Raw genomic sequence first — 11677 nt, forward strand, 5'->3', positions numbered from 1 at the left:
CATTCATCCTACATATTTAAACACCAGCTATAGCAGAGTCTTATACAAAAAAGCACAGGCTTAAAATACTGTTTAAGGAACCACAAAAAATAAAATTAAAATAAATATCAAGTGTTTGCACTAAAAAACAACTGCCATAACGTTACATACATGACGTACGTTATCACTTGTCTTTTTCCTGGCAGTCGTGACACTCATCCAGCCCACTGTTTGGGCCAGAGTAAAACACACGTGTGAACACGACCTGTATTAGTAGAAAAATGAATATGGCAAGCTGTTCCTGCCAGAAATACGCCACATTCAGTCACGTTTCAACTTCATTCAGTCACGTTTCAACTTCATTACGGCGTAAAATACGCGCGTTTGTGCGCACCATAACGCGCGTAAAAAACGGCGTTTTCCTAGTATGATAATAATCTCCACCCTTCTTTTCTCTCAGCCACTGAACTTGAAGCGTCTGCGCCCAATCGCTGATCAAGACAAGCAGACCAAATCAGTTCAGCACAGATCTGCTTTGTGGCAAAGTTTGTCCAGACTTACCTTGTAGTTTCTCGTAGGTTAATATTTTGGGTGATAGGCAGGAACACATCCCATAAATTAACTTCGTCGTCCTCTCCCATGCATATTTATTTATTTATTTATTTATTTATTTATTTATTTATTTGTCAATGCTTCTATGTTATTGTTGATTTTCATTTTCTTGGTCAATGCTTCTATGTTGTTGATTTTGTTGATTTTCACTGGTTTACTCCCTGGCCAATGAAGTGAAGAAGTGGTACAGTGGTTAGAGCTCTGGAGACACACACACACACACACACACACAGACACACACACACGTATGTATATGTATATGCAGCCAAAATATATGTCTATATATCCTAACAATGCATGGAAGGGGAGTTTAAACAACGACAGAAATGAGAGGAAGTACAAGTACACACAGGCTTCTGCCACCATGTTTACTAACACAGGGCTGCAAAGTCAGTGGGTTTACATCCAAACAAATACATACAATACAAAGGATTCGAGTAATTAATGCCACTCGCACCTGTAAGCTAAAAGGTCTCTGTTTCAAAGTCCTGAGCTCTAACCACTGTACCACTTCTTCACTCCATTGGTCATGGAGTAAACCAGTGAAAATCAACAATAACATAGAAGCATTGACCAATAAATAAATAAATAAATAAATAAATAAAGATGCATGGGAGAGGACGACGAAGTTAATTTATGGGATGTGTTCCTGCCTATCACCCAAAATATTAACCTACGAGAAACTACAAGGTAAGTCAGGACAAACTTTGCCACAAAGGAGATCTGTGCTGAACTGATTTGGTCTGCTTGTCTTGATCAGCGATTGGGCGCAGACGCTTCAAGTTCAGTGGCTGAGAGAAAAGAAGGGTGGAGATTATTATCATACTAGGAAAACGCCGTTTTTTCCGCGCGTTATGGTGCGCACAAACGCGCAAAACGGCGTTTTTTTACACGCGTTCTTGGAGGACTTCATTACGGCATAAAAAGCGGCGTTCTTTTTGCGCATTACGGCGTAAAAAACGGTGTAAAATCTGAAAAAACGGCGTTTTTTACGCCGTAATGAAGTTGAAACGCGACTGAATGTGGCGTATTTCTGGCAGGAACGGCTTGCCATACATTACTGCGTACAAAGCGGCGTTCTTTTTGCGCATTACGGCGTAAAAAACGGCGTAAAATCTGAAAAAATGGCATTTTTTACGCCGTAATGAAGTTGAAACGCGACTGAATGTGGCGTATTTCTGGCAGGAACGGCTTGCCATTAATGAAACAATGGATTCACATGTGATGCGCACCAATGTGTGAAAGCACCTGAAACCAGCCTTTAAGCGCTGCTCTTCTGATTCGGTGTACAGCAGCTCTGATGCTGTGTAGCCGTCAACGTGCTAACAGCTAACAACTATCCTGTGTAACGCTAGCCGTCGACGTGCTAACAGCTAACGACTATCCTGTGTAACATTAGCCGTCGATGTGCTAACGGCTATCCTGTGTAACGTTAGCCGTCGACGTGCTAACAAATACTTCAGAAACTTTCTCAACTTGGTCTAAAAAAACAAACTCACAAAACGTCAGAATCCTTATTTATTGATAAAAAGGAAAAATACAACAGTAGGCTACCTTCCGAATTCAAGTTTCTCTCATGCACTTACCAAGGACTAAAGTTAAGCTAGCTTATTTATCGTTACCAAGTTAAACCACCACAAAAGATATCTAAACTCGACAGAAAAACAAAAGAAAACTCACCAAAAACGTCTTGACGACTCGTTTTGCCGCTGCTCCCGCATTCACCGTCTGCGGTGTGGTTGGAATAAATCCTGAATTCACCGAGTAAAATAGGTATTAAAATAGCAGCAACTCAAAAACAAAATGTCATCCTCAGGTTGTGTCTGACCGAGCACACGCTCTGTCAGCCCCTGTCACTGCCCGATTTCCGAAGCTGCCCGATTGCAGTATGGCCCTTGTGCTTATTCCACTACATTAGACTCAATTCACTGTAATTGTGCAGGGGACAAATCCACAATTACAATTTGTATGTAAAATTATTTAGTAGTATAGGTAATAAAATAATTGCAATAATAATTGTAATAATTTAATTGCAATAGGTATTAAAATAGCAGCAACTCAAAAACAAAATGTCACCCTCAGGTTGTGTCTGACCGAGCACACGCTCTGTCAGCCCCTGTCACTGCCCGATTTCCGAAGCTGCCCGATTGCAGTATGGCCCTTGTGCTTATTCCACTACATTAGACTCAATTCACCGTAATTGTGCAGGGGACAAATCCACAATTACAATTTGTATGTAAAATTATTTAGTAGTATAGGTAATAAAATAATTGCAATAATAATTGTAATAATTTAATTGCAATACATTTTTTTCTTTATAAAAAACAGTTTAAAATATAGTAAAAAAATAAATAAATATATATATATGTTATACATTATATTTTATATATCATATTTTATGTTATATTTTATATGTATATTTATATATTTTATATTTATTATTATATTATATTTTAGGCCTATTAGATTAGATTAGATTATTTATATTTTTTTTACAAAAAATAGTTTTTTATTTTTTAAATAGCCATACCCATAATGCATTTCACAAAAACGTGATGACACAAGTGTTTTATCCCGGCACTGCCTCCAAAGTCAAGTAGACATACAATATTCTTTCAGCTGGACTTGAATTTTTAATTTAGCATTTATTTTGTAGTTTAAACATTTTCAACTAGTAATTTCATGTTATTATAACAACCTCGGAAATCATTTGTTCTACTGACTTAGGATAATATGTTGAAATAACAAACATGCAAAAACACAATTTACAGTGTGCTTGTGCGGTGGTACTGCGGTAGCGTTGGCGAATACGGCTGTGCTCCGAAGGGTGAGCGCGGCTAAGGTGATAAAACAAGTTTGTGGTATTAAACAGTTTTGGTGGGGACGACGGTCTTGCATACTTTACAGACCACATTGGTCTCACTATGGTCTGCCTTACAAAATCCAAAGAACTGCCATTCTGACGAGCTGACTTTCCCTGTTTTATCGACAATTTCTTCGCTCGCTGCAGCTCTCACTTTCTATTTCTCATCTCACTCCTCACGAAGAATCAAACACGAGACAACGCGATGGTGCAACCCGAACGTGATACAGTTACATGATTGGCTTTTAGCGTGTCACTCCCATTTATCAGTGTCAGCGAGTGCCTTTGTTCATGCAACCAACCATGCTTCGTAACTTCTGGTTTCTTCCAACGAAGAAAAAAAATTATCGAATGTTTTATCAAACGCATTTTTTATGATTACGTGTCTATCGCGAGACATATCGTTATCGTTTTATCGCCCAGCCCTACACATGATATGTATCGATTATTTTTTTATTTATAAGAGACACCGTCATAGAGTGCATCAGTGTGAGCATGGCAACATTGATTTGTCGGATCATGCCCCTTTCTTGCTAACAATTCAAATAAGCAACAGCCCAAAAAATACCTTATCGAAACTAAACTCAAATATTCTTAACGATATGCAATTTAAAACACAAATAAAGAAAGAAATAGAAGTTCTTAAAAGAAAATAACAACAGAGAAGTTACCTCAGAAATGGTATGGGATACATTAAAAGCTGTTTTAAGGGGGAATATAATCTCATATTGTGCAAACAAAAAGAAAGAAAAACAAGAGAGACTAGCAAAACTAACTAAAGAATTGGGAGAGCTTGAAACAAAACACAAAAAGAACACAAGTCTGAATACTGCGTTACAATTAAGGGAAATTAGGAAGGAGATAAAACACCTGGTACACCCAAGAAACGCAAAAAAAGATGATCTATACAAAACAAAAATACTTTGAGATGGGCTCAAAATTTGCAAAACCATTAGCGAGAAAACTACAAAACAAAAAGCAGACAACACTAGACACAAAATCAGGGACCCAATTACAAAGAACTTAGTATATAAAAGAGAGGAAATACAAACAGCCTTCCAAAAATATTCTCAACCACAATTAGAGGAGGAACAAAATATTAGAAATTTTTTAAATTCTCTCAACTTACCTATCTTAAATGAGGAACAAAATAATAAATTGGCAGTAGAAATAACAGAGGAAGAATTAAGCCATTTCCAGGCTAAAGACGAACAAGTCACCAGGACCAGATGGATTCTCCTCCGAGTGGTACAAGACATTCAGGGCCGAACTAAAACCATACCTCCTTCATATATTCAATAATGCTTTAAAAGAAGGAACAATTCCCCCAACATGGAAGATGGCCACTATATCAATCATTCCAAAAGTGGGAAAAGAGACATCAGAATGCGGCTTGTTTAGATCTCAATTCTCAATATTGATTATATATATATTATCCACATCAATTCTTGCAAGAAGAATCGAGGAAGTTCTTCCCCAGCTCATCCATACAGACCAGACTGGATTTGTCCTAACACGACAATATAAGACGATCACTACATTTACTAAGCCATATTCAAGAAAGAAAATTACAGGCTTTATTGGTCAGTTTGGATGCTGAAAAAGCCTTCGACTCGGTGAGCTGGGGGTTCTTGTACAGGGTCCTTGAGAAATTTGGCTTTCATGATAGTTTTATTAATGCAATTAGCTCTCCATTTTCTAACCCAACTGCCCGAGTTTAAATAAATGGACACTTATCAAAGACCAACAAATTAGCACGTGGCACAAGACAAGGCTGCGGAATGTCACAGCTTGTTTTTGCACTCTTCATAGAGCTGCTAGCCCAATGGATCAGGCAGAAAGACAACATAAAGGGTGTTAACATTAATAACGATGAACACAAGGTGGCGCTGTATGCAGACGACATTTTAGTGTACCTAACTGAACCTTCTGAATCTCTCCCGGAATTATTTAAATTATTAGAACAATTTAGTAAATATGCGGGATATAAACTAAATATCCAAAAAACACAAATATTAAAACTAAATTACAGCCCACCAATAGAGCTCCAAAACAGATTCCTTGTTAGATGGGATGAAGTGGAAATAAAATATCTTGGAATACTGCTGCCAAAAGAAATAACCACAACTAAAGAAATTAATTACAACCCACTCCTAAATAAGTTAAAAGCAGGTATATTAAGATGGAATTCCAACCCATTTATGAGTTTAACACAAAGAATAGAAGCTATTAAAATGAATATCCTCCCTGTTTCTGTTTCAAGCCCTCCCTGTTGAAATTAAACCTCAGCAAATTAATGAGCGGGACAAAATTCTTTCGAGATTTATCTGGCAAGGGGAAAAAAAAAAAAAACAGAGTAAGATTCAAAACGTTGCAACTTCCAAAAAAAGAAGGCAGAATGGCAGTCCCACATCTGAGAAATTACTTTCATTCAGCAGATCAAACCTTTACTGAATTTATGTAATCAGGAATATAATGCAAGATGGAAGGATACAGAAAAGACATTGATTAAGGATTTCCCAATTCAAGCAGTATTGGGGAATAAGGAAGTAGAACAAATAATAAACAAATTGAAAAATCCATGGTTGAAGTCCCAACTTAAAACCTGGAACAACATAAAAAAAGAATATAAATTACTGGATAAATTATGGATAATTAGATGGTTTGCATACAACCCAGATTTCAAACCCAATCAATTAGACTTCAGATTTAAAACCTGGACAGGCAAAGGGATTACAACATTCTATTCACTTACAAATAAGGGACTATTAAAAGACTTCCAAACTCTAAAAAGAGAATTTTCTTTGGAACAACAGGACTTTTATAGATACTTGCAATTACGTAATTATTTTGATAAATGTAATAAAAAAAAAAAAAACACCTAATAGATCTGGAAGATGCAATACTAAAAGAAATCCTAAGGTCATACTCATGTGAATCTGCTGAAGGTGCTATCTCAAGATTGTAGAAGGGTCTCCTGAAAAAAAAAAATCGCACTCCACGGACTGTATCAAAAATAAATGGGAAAAAGAAGGAGACTTTGAATTAACAAAAGAAGAATGGCATAACTACTGCGAATTACAGTGGAAATGCACCAATTCATATATATGGAGGGACTTCGCATGGAAATGTTTAATAAGGTTTTTTACTACTCCAAAGATGAAAACTCATTACACAGGGGAAGACCCCATATGCTGGAGAGGATGTGGGCACCAGGACACAACCCACTGGCATATATTTTGGGAGTGTCCAGGGTTACATCATTTCTGGTCAGAGGTACATAAAACAATGGAAGAAATATTTCATACGAAGATACCCAACCATTTCAAAACATTTATTTTAGGTGAATCAGACTTTATTACTGGAAAAGTCAATAATCATTTATTTATAAAAATGATAACTGCAGCTAAGAAAAACAACACGATTGACGACATATTTCTAATGGAAAAAAATCACACACTCACTCAATCTGCAAACGGACAAATTTACTAACGGTCAAAGTGGATCTCCATTGTGGAAAAGAGGCAGCCAATTTGAGGGAACACAATGGAATGGAAGAATCAGAATCAGAATCAGAATCAGAATCAGAAAAAGCTTTATTGCCAAGAATGCTTTTACACATACGAGGAATTTTTTCTGGTGAAATTGGTGCATGACACATCTACTAAAATATGACACATCTACTAAAATAAGAGCATAAAATATAACAATTTAAATATATATACACAAGTCTGTTATTGTTAGAAACACAGTACTGTTTTTCAGAAAGAAGTCCAAGTTGAGTGTTAATGTAACGCATAGAGTTATATTTATATCAGTCAATGTGACAGAATGAGTCCGAGGTGGAATGTGAAGAGTGTCAGGGGGGGTTCCGGGCCTTGTTGGTAAGGCTGACAGCAGACGGGAAAAAACTGTTCTTGTGGCGTGAGGTTTTGGTCCTGATGGACCGCAGCCTCCTGCCAGAGGGGAGTGAATCAAAGAGTTTGTGTCCGGGGTGAGAGGGATCAGCCACAATCTTTTCTGCACGCCTCAGGGTCCTGGAGGCGTACAGGTCCTGAAGAGATGGTAGACTGCAGCCAATCACCTTCTCTGCAGACCGAATGACACGCTGCAGTCTGCCCTTGTCCTTGGCAGTGGCAGCAGCGTACCAGATGGTGATGGAGGAGGTGAGGATGGACTCAATGATGGCTGTGTAGAAGTGCACCATCATTGTCTTTGGCAGGCTGAATTTCTTCAGCTGCCGTAGGAAGTACATCCTCTGCACTTTGTTGCTATTGTTTTTTGGAGTTTATTTATGTATTTATATATATGTTTCCTGGGATTATTTTTATATAAACTTTTGATACACATGTATGTTTCAAAATTATGTTTATACCGCATACTACACATTTTTCTTTATATGGGAACGCTGAAGAGAACGGGGGAGTAGTCAGAGAAGAGAGGTATCGAGGTTGAGATGGGTTAGAGTTGTATTTGTACTGCCAAGACTGCACTGTTTTTATCTTTTTGGATTACTTGTTAACATTGGCAATGTCTTGATTGTATGTAATACCTCTGTAAATAAAAAGAAAATTTAAAAAAAAACAAAAAACAGATCCAGTTCATTGGCCCTGTCAATGCTGCCTTCAACACTGCCTCATAAGACTAATATCAACAGTACTTTTTCATGGCGGTAGGATTCTTTGGTATTTACTATTTTTTTAGAATCTGTACAAATGTACATATACACAGTTGTTTTTCTATTCTGTACCCTGTATACTTTCATTTATTTTTATTCACTGTGCTTGCTCAGCCACCTGGCAAGGGATTTCAAGACTGCATTGTAAATGGCTGATGAATGGTGTCATAGACCACCTCCTCCGTTCCAGTTTGACATAGCGTCTTTCCCTCTTCTTTCAAACCATTGGTCTTCCCTGGCCAAAATTATGTACATTATTGTCCTCAAATGATTACATCAACGCAGTGAACAGCAATATCAAGGTCACTACGGCTGATGTTAAAGGTAGCAGTCTGGCCTTTTTGGATTGCACAGTGCACATTTAAGATGACAGAAGACTCAACATTGACCTATACAGAAAATCCACACACATGGATCAGTATTTGCTGTTTGCTTCTCACCACCCTCTGGAGCAGAAGCTGGAGGTTAGTAGAACCCTACATCATCGGGCTCAGAACTTTCCCAAAAGGACAGAAGGCAAGGAGAGGGAGCAGAAACACATCAGGTAAGCACTTAGAACATGTGATTATCCAAATTAGGCCTTCATCAAGACCACAAAAAGACTGAACACTGAACAGAAAGAGAAGAAAAGACCCATAAACAGAACAATATTGTCAACTCTTATATTGCAGGCGTATCTGAAGAACCGAAGATTTTCAGCAAATAACACATCCCTGTGCACTTCAAGCCCAATAACACTCTGAGGCAGAAGCTTGTCCGCCCCAAGGACAAAACAAGTAGGCATAAGAGCAGTGTAGTGTATGCAGTACAATGCAGTGAGGAATGCACAGACTTGTACATGGAGGAAAGAAAACAACCGCACAGGTGCATAGCATAGCACAGGAGGGCCAATACCTCAGGTCAAGACTCAGCAGTCCATCGACACTTAAGGACAAGGGACACTCAATTGGGGAAATCCCTCCCTTTGTAAAGCACATAGAGCTTATCCACTAGAGGTTAAGTGAGAAATTACATTTTCGCTGATGTCAGGGAACTGATCATGCCAACACATTTGCAGTTGTTCAAACTGATAAACAATTTAGACTCTGGTGGGGCTTGCATGATACCAGATATATCCTAATTTGGAGAAAATGCGTGTTAAATGATAAATGACACATCGTGGATATTTCAAATTGATGAAATGATGCAGCCATAAGATGCAGTTTTTGGATCTGAATAATTTCATAATTTCACAAGTGTGTGAACAATATAAATATGTGGCAGTGTCATTTACTGTGGAAAAAGCACTTTATTCCCCAACTGAAGTACAAAAAAGGAATTTGTTGAATGAAATTCTGTAGTCAATGAAATATTTGTATAGTTACAGTTAAATTTAAATCAAATGTTTGTACAGTTGTTGTTATGTTTGGGCAGGATTTGGAGTCAATAGCAGACACAGACAAAGATTAAGGGTAAAATAGGGATTTATTGAATGAGCAGTGAGTGAAGACTCCAGGTACACATGAAACTTGTAACTGGGAAGTCCTGAGAACAGCAGGTGAGGCAAGAGGTACTTAGGTGGAGAGTCGCTCAGAGATATGCCGGAGAGCACAGAACTCAGATGGTGTGAGTACTTGCATTGAGGGCACATGGTGGTGGAGGCACAGTTGAGACAAGGTGGTGATGGCTGAGGGCTTCAGGCTTGAGGCAGGTGGAGGCAAGAGGCTGGGCGGCGTGATGACAGAGATGCTGGAGCTGGAGATCGGTGCAGGAGAACTCATGGAACAAAAGGGAAAAAAACACTGTGGATCAGACACTGGTGATGGGCACAAGAGAACAAAAAACTAAAGATTCACTTATACTCATAGGTAGCACTGATAAACAGCCAACAATACCACTAAGCATCAGAAACAATCTGTCAGTGAGTCTTCTGCAGTCCATAGTCTTTATGCTGTGATGCTTGATTGTGATGAATCCCAGCTGTGTTGGAGCCAGTTCCCATCCACCTGGAGAACCATGCCCAACCTCTGCCAAAAAAGGAAACACAGGCAACAAAGCTCCACACCTCTCCACAGTACACAAGAAAACCTTATAGTTTTCCAAACCACCACAGTTGTGGTTAAATCAATTGGTGGTATTGCATGTTACAATTTCAGCTACAACATGAATTGTCAAACTTGTTCAACAGGGTCTATTTATAGACTCTCAGTATGGTATTAATTTGCTAATTGAAAAAAGGATGAGATGAAATGTAAAAATAAGACATAGAAGACCAATGAATAGCTTTCAGTGCAGTCACTTTGCAGGATTTTTTATGTTGTGATCCTCAGTATGTTTCACTTAAAAACATTATTTGTTGTAGTAAGCAATCATCCACTAATCAGATAGTCAGTTGTTAGATTCCTTTAGCCCCTGCAGTCTAGATGTCCTTGTGCAAGATAGTGAACCCTAAATTGCTCCAGATGGCTGTGCAGTCTCTGTGTCAAGGTGTGTGTGTGTGAATGGTTATTGCGCTTGATGAGCAGGTGGCACCTTGCATGGAAGCCTCTGCTACCTATTTATGAATGAATGTGTGAAGAGGAGAATGCTGGCTTATAAAGAATATATAAAAAGCTTTGAGTGGTCAGTAAGACTCAAAAAGTGCTATAATAAATGCAGTACGTCTACTTTGTTTTTTTCAGTTGTAGGAAGGTGTATATAAGCACCTGATAGTGAAATGAATGTATTTCTAGCTACTTTACATTAACTGAAAGTAAAGCATTGTTATTGTTAATTTCAGTAATTTAAAGTCTAAGTATGAGTCTGCTCACTGACAAGTAGAAATGAGAGGCACGGAGTTCCAAAATGAAAATGAATGAAAGTGAAACAACTAGGCTCTGAGAAAACACAGCTCTGACTCAAAGGGGTGAAAGAGAACCCTTGTGGCATTGATTGTCTAGCAGCCATTGTCTGCCTAGCTGCCCCCCTTCCCTGAGCCTCAAGGGTGATTTGTCAACTAAAAGGCCATAAATCACTGAACTGGAGGACAGAGTGTGTTTAGAGGGAGAACATGACCACCCATCCATCTATACCAAGATCCAGACACCACAGACAGACCTTGAGACACAAGTTCAAGGCCAAGGTGGAGAGGCAACCCTCAAGTGGATACAAAGTTAGTGGCAAAGCAGATCAAAGATCAAAGCTGTTGCAGCTAGGAGCTGTAATGCCCAAGCTAAACCTTGTGGACTAGTGGGCTGTTAAAGATTTGTAACAGAAGTTTTAGCTTCAACTTTCACATTATAACTTTCACAGTGTGACCAGAGCAGAACAGGTAAAAAAAACAAAAAAAACAAAAAAACCCCACAACCATAGTAATAATAAGACCAGCATGACCTTTCAACATGTTCCATTTTCAAAACTTTATGCAGCATGTGAGCATGTTATGGATTGCCCCCTGTAGTGACAATTTTTCCATAAGACAAAATTGCCACTTAGGTGACAGGAGCAGTCTCGCAATTTTGACGCGTATCCACCGTCCACAATATGAAACAACTTTCAGTAGTCACGGATCAGTTCTTAGCGTTCCT

This window comes from Chaetodon auriga, chromosome 21 (assembly GCF_051107435.1).
Source record: "Chaetodon auriga isolate fChaAug3 chromosome 21, fChaAug3.hap1, whole genome shotgun sequence".
NCBI classification, from domain to species: Eukaryota; Metazoa; Chordata; class Actinopteri; order Chaetodontiformes; family Chaetodontidae; genus Chaetodon; species Chaetodon auriga.